We start from the raw sequence: 11,741 nt of genomic DNA on the forward strand, positions 1-11,741 counted from the left end.
TTTCTTAGCTGTTAGTTGCTTAGTTTGCGTGTTAGTAAAGTATTTAAGTTTCTAGTCTTGCAAAACTAGAGAAAACCCTTTTTTTACTTGTTTTATTTAGATAATATTAGCATTTATTTTAATTTTTTACCGTTCCCTGTGTTCGATACCCTACTTGCTTGAACTATATTAATAATCGATAGGTACACTGCCTTTCGTGTGTTCATTCTGTGTCTAAGTTAGTAGGATTAAAACTAGTTCGTTTAACACACATCAAGTTTTTGGCGCCGTTGTCGAGGAACGGTTCTAAATAGTTAATTTTATTTGCTAATTGTTATCTTATATATATATATATATATATATATATATATATATATATATATATATATATATAGTTTAATTTTTATTTATTATGTATCTTCCAAATCTCGATGCTTTTGATGCTTTTCTTGAGGAAGTAGTACAGGAATCTGAGCAAGAAGATGAGGAGTGTGGATCGGATGAAGATTTGAAGAAATTTGATAGATGGTTAGATATCATCTTGTCTAACGATCAACAACAATCTGATTCATAAGAGCTAAAGTTACAAGATGAAGAATTTAATCCAGAAAAAGATTTGGAGGAGCTGGAAAGGTTGTTAGCAGAGAGGTCAGACGAAGAACAAGAAAAACCTGAGTTGCAGGAACCAAGCCGTGGTTTGACCATTACCACGACGTGGCCCCCTGTTCTTCCGATTTGTATTTTGAAGCATGGGGTGACGACTCCAACTTTGGATAATGTTCTGAAGCACGATCCATTTTTGATTAGTATCCAACCGGTTCCAACCCTTATCAAGATTCTTGGGTTATCTGAATTGAAGCTCGTTTGGCCAATTTTTGAAGCAAAGAGCCAAATTTTACAAATTGGTCCACCAAAGAAGATATTCAATGCAACGTATGGATTGGCATTAAGTTTATTTGAAGTTTATTAAGTTGAGAGTCCAGCTAAAGACTCGCACAAAAAGAAGCGCTTGCGGGAGGCAACCCGTCATTAGAGTTTTCTTTTCTTTTTCTTTCTAAACTTCTAGTGTTTAAGGATAATTTAGGATTTTTTTAATGTTTTTTTTATTACTTGGTTTTTGTTTTTGATCTTTTCAGTTTGAGTGTAAGGATGCATGTGAGGGTCTAGAGTCAAGGTTGATGAAGCGAGAAATCGAGTCTAGGCGAGAGAGGAAACGAAGTTTTGAGTCAAGCTATGAGTCCAATTGATTGAAGGGTTATAGAGTGTTTATTCGCTGAAGAAAAATGAGGGAAATTATTAGTTTATATAACCCCCATACATTAGAAACGGACTTGGGCAGAATAAAATTTTTGTCACACAGTGGTCTACTCGCCGAGTGCATCTTATGGACTCGCCTAGTCCATGTGAAAATTCACGATTCTTCTGCCATTTACGCTTCAACTCGGCGAGTCTACATACTTACTCGACGAGTCACTCATTCTTCTTACTTTTGAGCTGAAGATTTGATGACATTTGATATGGGCATTGGTTCTATTCTTTGAAGATCATTTTCCGAGCATTTCCAAGAGTTTTTCCCTTATATTTGGAGCTTTTATAAAGACTGTACCACACGAGATTTTGACACCCAAGACATGGATGAGTTGTTCCCATGTCTAAAGTCACTTGAAGATGGAGCTGAAGAGAAGAGATATCAACCTCGCCACTACTATCCCAGGGGAGTTTGTTCCAATTCTCTCCTTATTTTTATTGTTCTTTATCATGCATGATATGTAATGGGGACATTGCATAAATTAAGTGTGGGGTAGGGGGTTGGTTGGTTACACTAGTTAATTTTTAAAACTTTGCATAAAATTTGCTAGGATTAATTTAGGAAACTTTGGTAAAAAGCAATTAGGGATCATGCTAGTATTATATTTGATGATTCTACGAAGACCCAAATGTTTAGTTGAGCCTATATATGTTATAGTGCATTTGTGACCCCCTTTATTCTAGTGAAATCATGGGACAAAAACACAACCTCGGTTAGTTTGAGGATCGTAATATTTTTAGCATTGTGTACTTGAAATGTATCCAGGAAAACTTAAGTAGTCAATGCACACTAGACTAATGCCTTTAACCAATAAAGGATGAAGTTAAATTGTCTTGCTTAAGCATATGTTTTTCTAGGTTTTCAGTTTTAAGTGGAAAAAGTGCGTTGAAAAAAGGAAAAAAAGAAAATAGAAAAAAAGAGAGAGAAAAAAAAAGAAAAGAAAGTTGAAAAAAAAAGAGTGATGAAATGTTTGAATAAAGAATCTACAAAGCTATGAAGACAAAGAAGAATATCATGAAGAAAAGCTACAAAGTATAAAAGATTCAATCAAAAGTTGTATTTGTCTTTAATTAGTAATTTTCTTTTCTACGTTATTTTATCGTATGTGTGCTTGGGGATTTAACCAAAAATGACTTGAGGTTAAAAAAGTTTTCTGGGGATGGATTCGGAGAGATGCATAAAATGAGCGTTGTTCAAAAGAAGTGGACGAGTGTTTATGAGGATTGTAAGTATTTAGAATTGAGGGGGTCCTTAGGAAAAAATTTAGACACAAATGCATGCGTTGTGGTCTTGGCATAATGGCTGGGTTCGATTGTGATTGTCTTATGTGGCATTAGTGTGTTAAAAATTCAGTTTTGCTTGGGGGCAAGCAAAAGTCAAGTGTGGGGTATTTTGATATGGGCAAATTTAGTTATAAAATGCATGCATGATCTTAATACTTTATGTTAAATTTATCTCAAATAATGAACCAAAGGTGCTTAATTAGCTTAAATATTTCATTTTCAACAACAAAGACATGCTCGAAAGGAAAATGAAGCGGAATTGGCGATTGGAGGCTTGGATCTTGGATTTTGAAGAAAGAAGGATATTGCTGGACAGCTTGACCCCTCGTCAGTGTTTTAGACATATCTCATGAACCGTAACTCCGATTGACGAGATTCAAAATGTTCTGAAACTAGACATAATTTCGGACGACTTTCGTGTTTTGAGAGAATGTTGATTCTAAACGGACTCGACGAGTAGGCCATCAACTCGACGAGTTGGTCAGAAGTTTCGCGATTCTTGACTTTGCTTTGCCGTACACAGGATTTTAAGTGATGGACTCGGCGAGTAGGTCACTGGACTCGCCGAGTAGCCCCTGTTTTCAGAATATATATATATATATATATATATATATATATATATATATATATATATATATATATATATATATATATATATATATATAGAAAAGCTTCTCATTCGAACCCTAGCTAATGGGGGAAGTTTAGGATGATTTTTGGAGGCCAGAAGGGTTCTTAGAAGCTGTGGTTTTTGAGATTTCAACTTAGATATCAATTTGGAAAAAGATCAAAGGCAATAACACACTACTTTTATCTTAATCTTTTGCATGAACCATGTTTCAATCATTAGATTATGTTTTTAGTTTGTTATTTGCTATAGATATGAGCTAAAAACTCATAACTTCTGTTTAGGGTAAATGAATTTGTAAACATGGCTTGATTTTATGGTTAGGGTTAATTTTAATTGGTGATATTTGTTTTGTTAAGCTTGTTAAAGAACCTCATATGCTAACAAAAACTATTCTCTGTTAATAAATTAGTAATTAAGTTGTATGAACATCTCTTAGTTGCGAGTTTCATATGATTAACGTGACCACATAGTTGTATGTCTAGGAATAACGAATGTGAAACTAGAATTAACTAGAAGATAGGTATGTTAATGTGTGAGCTTGTGTGATACACCGTCAACAAGAGGTTAATTGAATCACCAATTTTATTAGCTAATTACAAGTCTTTCTAAACCCGAATCAACAAACTAGGAAATTCATTAATTTAGACAACTGGTCATTGCTTGAATTAATCTGTTTTCTAAGGATTAGTTATAGCGAATGTGAATCTAATCACTTTAGTCGATAACCAATGAAGAATTAATCCGATATATTTACCATAAAATCATCCATGGGAACAAATGATTCGAAGCTAAACAAAAGGCCTTTTTAATCATTGAATTTAGTTGATCTTTGTTTTCTTAGCTGTTAGTTGCTTAGTTTGCGTGTTAGTAAAGTGTTTAAATTTCTAGTCTTACAAAACTAGAGAAAACCCTTTTTTTACTTGTTTTATTTAGATAATATTAGCATTTATTTTAATTGTTTACCGTTCCCTGTGTTCGATACCTTAGTTGCTTGAACTATATTAATAATCGATAGGTACACTACCTTTCGTGTGTTTATTCTCTGCCTAAGTTAATAGAATTAAAACTAGTTCGTTTAACACACATCAAGGGCTCACGACGTGAGGAGCGCCTGATGCACCAAACCCTAATTTTTGGGTATTTAAAGGTATAAGATGATTAGGGATGCTTCTCATCAGCCTCTTTCACTCCCAAGACCTCTAGAAACCCTAATCTCGGACCCCATTGAAGTTCTTGGTCATTTTGGTGTTATTCAAGAGATTTTAGAGGCTTTGAAGCTCATTAAGGAGAAGAAGATCATTGATGGTGCATTGGTTAGCTTCTTGTGTTCATCATCAGCGAGTTGTGGAGCTTTTGGACCTTTGTAAGTCTTCAAGTTCATGCCTTTCCTTTCCTTGCTTGCTAGATCTAAGTTTCCATGCATTTTATGGCTTGTAATGTTGGTTAGCATGCATGGAATCCATAAAGTTGGAAACTTTATGGATCATGGTGGTAGCTTAAGCCTTATAAGTCTCAAATCTGGATTTTGGTCATGGTTTTGGACTTTAAGTTTGAGTCTTTGATTTGTTTACTTCATTTTGACCCAAGTTGGTGTTTAAGTCATATATTGGACATATGTGACTGGAAAGGTTCGATTTTTAGGGCCCTTGGGGTCAAGGAAGACCCTCTAGACTGCCCCATGTTAAGGTTTAATGGTTTAGTAGCTTAATGCTCATTTTTGGACTCCGTCGGCTAATTCTCGACCGATCTTAAATTTAATAGTAGGAGGAGTTTAGACTGTTAAATGACCGTGAAGAATTCGTAATTCCTTCATACGGACTCCGTTTTCATCTTTATTTTTACGGTTGAGTTCCTATTAATGAGATCTTCAACTCTCATTTAGGTTGCGTAAGCCAAAAACCGCTCGAACTAAAATTCGAGTTTCGAGTCGTGCACTGCTAAGCCGAATCTTAGAAAAAGCATAACTTCCTCATACGAAGTCAGATTTGGGCGTTCTTTTTATGGATGTTCTCGGTTTAACGTATACTACAACTTTGTTTTCGATCACTAAGGCTAAAAAAGTCCTCTATCATAAATTCACTATTTACGTCTCACAGTGACGTGCCGATTTTGCCGAAAATCTTCAACGGGCCATAACTTCTTCGTTATAACTCGGATTTCGACATTCTTTATATGTACAGAACTCTTGAGATATATTCTACAACTTGGTTAAGATTAATCATTCTAAATAATCTTCCATTAAAAACTCATTTTTGACGCTCATTGTCTCTAAATTGGCTAGCCCGGATCTACGGGCGTTACATTTATGTATGCATGGATTATATGATTGATATGGTTTATGTAGCCCATGGAAATTGGATATAAGACCATGTGGAGGAGCCCATAACATTCCCAGGTAAAGACCATGTGGTGTAGCCCATGACAATTGGATATAAAACCATGTGGGGGAGCCCATGACATTCCTAGGTAAAGACCATGTGGGGTAGCCCATGACAATTAGATATAAGACCATGTGGGGGAGCCCATGGCATTCCCAGGTAAAGACCATGTGGTGTAGCCCATGACAATTGGATATAAGACCATGTGGAGGAGCCCATGGCATTCCCTGGTAAAGACCATGTGGGGTAGCCCATGTCACGATGGTATAAGACCTTAGGGGGAGCCCACGACATCCTTATATGTTTATATGCATTGTTTATGTGATATGTAGTATACTAGATGTTTATGCGGTATGTGTTATATTTGTTGTTTATGTGATGTGTGATATGCTAGTTGTCTTTGTGATACTTGCATGGAAGACCCCGAGGGGAGCCCGTGGCAGTTGGATATAAGACCATCTAGGGTAGCCCATGACATTCCCAGGTAAAGACCATGTGGGGTAGCCCATGGCGCAAAGGTGTCAGACCCTGGGGGGGATCCCGCCGCATCCTTAAAGGTTTATGTATGCATGGCTTATATGATTGATATGGTTTATGTAGTTGTTATAGTTAGTATGAATTATGTGGTTATGTGGATTGTGTGGGGTATGTTATGGGGAACTCACTAAGCTTTGTGCTTACGGTTCATAGTTTTGGTTTCAAGTATCATCGATTTGGAAGAGGAGGGCTTGAATTAATCGCAGTGAACACACCTATGGTTTCCGCAATGAATGATTTCGGGATAAAATCTGATAAATGTTTTACTTAATGATGACATGAAATGTTTGAAGTAAATGGTATCAATGTTTTAGCTATATTAAAAATGAAAATTTTGGGTCGTTACAAGCTACTAATTCATATGGGTAGTTATTATTAACTACGTTAATTTTGTGTGTAATCTTTTATTTGAAATTAATTACATGTTGTTTATAGGCCGACAATATTTGGTAGACGTCGGTTTTCCTAATACCATTGAACTAATGACATCATATAGAGGGGTTAGGTATCATTTGAAATAGTATTCTACTCTCCCCCAGTGAACATAAGAGAGTTGTTCAATTTTCGGCATGCTTCTTTACGTAATGCGATAGAACTGGCATTTGGTGTTCTAAAAAGAAGGTTCTCAATCGTCAGAAGTACACATGAACTTTTTTTACTCGTGTGACACATAATCAGACATTTTTGTGACATGTTGCATCTTATACAATTTTTTACTTGACGAAGATCGTGACAAAAAACATTAATATAAAGTACATGATGTTAATAACATACGTTTGCATAGTGACAGGGCTAAGGAACTTAGGAACTCTATTACAAGTCAAATGTGAGATGATTACTTGTTGAAACCAAACAATAAATTAGATGTCTAATTAGTTTTATAGTATATCAATATTAGTTCATTTTGTTATTTTAGTTTAATTTTGTAGTGACATTTGGTGTTTAGTTTTTTATGGTGTTATTTATATTATGAGCCCTGTTTTTTTATATACATTTGTCCAATTTTATAACAATGTATGGCTCCTTTTGTTATGTTTATATGTACAGAGCGATCATGATCAAAAGGACATCTGATGGAAATGTTGTGAAGAAAGAAAATTTGTCGTGGACAAATAAGAGGGATAATGCTCTCATTGAAGCACTGGTAAACAAACATGAAATAGGTAATCGAGTGAATGGTACATCCACTTTGGAAGTTTATGTGAACATGATTGCAGTGATGAGTAAAGAGTTTAACAAGTCTTTTGCCAAAAAAATCATTTAAAAATCAAATGCAAACTTTAAAAGGTAATGCATGATATGTTCCGGGGTACTACATTGAGTGAGTTCTCCTAGAATTCTAAAACAAAACATACTGAAACAGAGAATGAAGTGTGGACACAATTAATTAGTGTATGTGTTGGTTTTACGTTTGATTGATTGTTTTATACCATTGACTTTTACTAATTATTTTTTGGTTTGTTTATAAATAGGCAAACCCTAACGCAGAAGCATTCAAGACCAAAAAAATTTCAAACTACAACAACTTGGATATGTTATTTTCAAATGATAAAGCATCGGGATCAAAAGTAGAAACAACAAAACAGAAAAAACACCCAATTACGCAAATCCATACAAATTAAAAAAAAATGATGTTGATGAACTAATAACAAATATTGAGGTAATTCTGGATAACAAATACAAAGATAATGATGAGTATATTCAAATAATGTCAGCAACTCATGTTTCACCCGATGAGAGTTCAAAACCAAGAAGCTCAAAAGTAAAAGATTAAAACTAGAAAACTATAAAAAAAATCAAGATGAAGATGAAGGAGTAGTTGAACCCGTCAACCTCAACCAAAATCTTTTGAACACAATATTATACATATATTTAAAAAAAATCGTTGATGTTATGAAGAAAAAGAAAGCCTATCATGACTATAAAGGGAAGAAATCGATAAATAATTAGAGACAATGGGTTTAGATGACAATAATTTAGCATATGCTTTTATCTTTTGTCAAATAATTAGACGGGTGAAAAGATAATTTTTAGTTCATCAATAAAGATGCGGACGATTTAGATAATTTTTAATTCTTCAAATTTTACACTTTTTTTTTTTCGTTGACTTGAGTTTGATTGTTTGATTAAAAGTTATTGATTGGTTTTGATTCTTGCCAATTAGTTTGATTGTTTGATTAAAAGTTTTTAATTGATTTTGATTCCTAATAATATAGTTGATTCTATAACAAATACTAGTTGTGAGACCCATATATTATACGGGTTAATTAAAACAAAATGCTACGTACGATTAAATAGTAAATTTATGTGAATTTGAAATTTGAACTTTGAAATAAGTAAAAATTATGAGAAAAAAACATGCAAAAAATAAATAAATTAAAATTATGAGTTTAATTATCAGGTGTACTAAACTGGTTAATTATAAGAAAATTGTAAACACAAAGTTTTAAATTGTAAATTTATTTGAAGTTGAATTTGAAATTTGAAATTTGAAATTTAAAATTAATAGTCATTATGGTAGGTTTGATTTATGAAAACTAAATTAATGATATATTAAAAATGAAAATTAAAATAAATGACAGATGAAAAATAAATATATCTCAAAATTATGACAAAATGATGACATGTGGCAAAATCATTCTAATTTAATAAGGTAGATATGGAGGAGGGCATGTTTCATGAGATGTTTGACAAGTGATAATAAACACATGTGTTTAATGTTTCTTGTTAATTTCTTATTTCCTGGGTTACCTTCATTTTTCTAGATAAATTCTTATCAACAATACTCTTTGTTTCATGTGTTTCTTTCATGTTTCTAGTTAATTTCTTGTTTCAGGGGTTTCTTCCTATTATCTTATTAATAATACTCGATCCTTAGATAAGTTAGCATTTAGATTTGATTTCAGGTGTTGCCTTCTAAAGTTGTTATGTTGATATTGGTCAAAAAATTCAACATGCTTCTCTAAAAACCTCCCATTTCAATTTAACAAATCAACAACTCAAACATATTGCTAAACTATATAATTCAAAAACATAATGTATAACTGTAAGTATGTAACCGTTTAGTTTTCATTTCATACTAACTTAAGAACACAAAAACTTACAAAAATAAAATTATTTGATTCCCGTTGAACTAGGGATTTCTCTCTGTCAATTTCTATCCTTTCCTTTATTAAATTGACCAGCCGAAGATGATATTAAAGGAGTAAACATGCTCTTTTACAGATAAGAGCCAAAATTATTTGATTCCCATGGCAGCTCCACCACCACCTTCACCTAATTCCATAAATGATCAGACCTATTTAACTCTAAACTATTTGATTCAATAGGCTTCGCTTGTTATGATGCAATCTTTTCCTGTAAGAAGAAACAATATAGTACAAATAGTTAAGATTTAAATTGTCTCGAAAATTTTAACAAAAAGGGTTAAAATGTTTTGTAACTTAATTTTCAATATCATAAATATTACCCTATGTCGTCAAAGTTAGGTTTGACATGTAATAACTTTAAACCCTATTAAGGATTTAATTGACATTAAAACATGTTAAACCAAATAAACATCCTAAAAAACCTTTTAAAACAAAACCTAGTTGTACGACATTTGGAGACATGGCTATTGACATGAATTCGTTATAGCTTCTAAAAGATATCAACAAACAATGTCAATATGTTCTTGGTTCTGAACTGACACCTGCATCAAATGGGTTTCAATAGCAAAATCTCAGCTAATGTGATTTCCGTTACTGAATTTAACTTAAAAATAAGAAATAACATTCACAAATCATCTAAAAAGATAAATTTGAAAAAAAAACATAATAAGAAAACATAAAAAGATGGCAGCCTATAGAAAGATAGAGAACGATATAAAGCTCAGTCCCTTAGATGTTCATAAATTGCGATCATGCTCGCAAATCATTACAGGTCTGTATTGACTCATCATCGCTGATCGTTTTCCAAAAAATCTAATACCACCTAACTAAAATCAATTGAAAACAGCAAATTAGAATGTATAGAATAAAGAAATAAATGTAGCTGTACTAGTGATCTCGAAGAAATGAAAGCCGAAGGAGATTAAAAAGTTTAGAACAGCACGCTTGATCTTGCTTCTAGGGAACGAGTCGGGCAGAAACTGAGAAAATTCACGCCGACCAGATAGCGAAGCCTTGAATCAGATAAACGTAAATTGTAATCACTAAGACGGAAGATGGCCGGAAGTCGGAAGAATTTCAATGACAGGAAAACTTAAAACAAAACCGATGGCAATGAAGATTGGGAGTCCGGGTTTATGTAGAGCTGGACACAATCACATCTAACGCCTCACACCTTCAATCGTTACGTGAACGGCTGATACTGTAACGACTCTTTAACCCTAAGGTATCGTATATTCGTATATCGAAAATCAATATTAGGCCCATTAGTTGTTTTTGGCTTAACAGCCCAATTTAAATAATTTGTAGGACTTTAGTCGTAGGCCTTTGTGTGATTCTTTTTCTAATTTAAGATTTTAAGGATTTTTAGGGTCGAGTTGGTCGCGAAGAATTTTCTATTTCTTTAGGAATTTTTTCAAGATAAAACGTAAATTTAGGAAAAGCGTTTGGTTCGTTCAGTTTTTTAAAGTTTACTAAAAATTTGAAAATTCCAAGTTTTTCAAATTGTATGTAAATTAGAAAAATGATTTTTTTAGTTTTCCAAATTTCTAAGATGAAAAATAAAACTTCACCGGTTCTTACAAAACACATTTTCTAAAATTTTCATTGAAAAATGAAAATGAAAAATCAACTCTATCTTTTGAAAACATTTTCTTAGAAATGAAAACAGTTTTCCACAACCAAATGCATCTTATGTTTATCAAGTTTTTATAATAAGGATGTAATTTGGGTCGGAATTAGACCAAACCGGGTCGGGCTTGAATAAACCGAAAACCGAATAAGACTAATTGGAGGAACTGAAAACCGGACCAATCAAACCAATAAGGCTTCAATTCGGTTCGAATATTAATCAATCTGGTTCGGTTATTACCCAAATAAGCTAGATAATATTTACAATATGATTAAGAACCGGAAAAGAACCAAATAAACCTTATTGTTTGGTACTTTTATCTTTAAACTTAGGGATTGTTTTTGTAACTAGATAAGGTATTAGAAATGTAAATGTTAGTTTAAAACAACAACTTTAATAACCTTTGTTTAGGATCATGGATCTCATTGAATATACAACAAAAAAAATATATGTTAACTATTTAAACAATAGTTTAAATTATGACCTACAAGCTGTAAACAAAATCGGGAAAATTGGAAAAATAATGAAGATACTATGACAGTTCAAAGTTGCCATAAAATTATACAAACATGTTGAAATAGAAAACTCAGCTTCAATACCCCCTCGTTTCGGGGCTTGTATCTCATTTAATATATAACCAAAATAACATATAAACTATGTAAACAGTGTGTTAAGTTGTGAACTACAAGGTGGGAATTGGTAGCGATGGAGGTCTAATAATGGTGGGCTTTAACGGGAACTGCCATTCTTGTCGAAGTATCTCATTTAATATATAACCAAAATAACATAGAATCACTGTCGGCAGCCGCCATTCTTGTCGGAGTTCACCCAGATCGTCACCGCCA

General features: G+C 33.2%; 1 long non-coding RNA gene and 1 other non-coding gene across 2 annotated transcripts; both read right to left on the reverse strand.

Annotated features, from left to right (window-relative positions):
• Window positions 1-9,156: 9,156 nt before the first annotated feature.
• Window positions 9,157-10,643, reverse strand: LOC111893199 (uncharacterized). Its single transcript, XR_006186123.2, has 2 exons — window positions 9,704-10,643; window positions 9,157-9,474 (listed from the first exon to the last, which is right to left on the reverse strand). It is a non-coding gene; the product is annotated as an uncharacterized LOC111893199 (long non-coding RNA).
• Window positions 9,982-10,064, reverse strand: LOC111893208 (small nucleolar RNA SNORD25). Its single transcript, XR_002850837.1, has one exon. It is a non-coding gene; the product is annotated as a small nucleolar RNA SNORD25 (small nucleolar RNA).
• Window positions 10,644-11,741: the final 1,098 nt, after the last annotated feature.

This window comes from Lactuca sativa, chromosome 8 (genome assembly GCF_002870075.4).
Source record: "Lactuca sativa cultivar Salinas chromosome 8, Lsat_Salinas_v11, whole genome shotgun sequence".
Classification (NCBI taxonomy): Eukaryota; Viridiplantae; Streptophyta; class Magnoliopsida; order Asterales; family Asteraceae; genus Lactuca; species Lactuca sativa.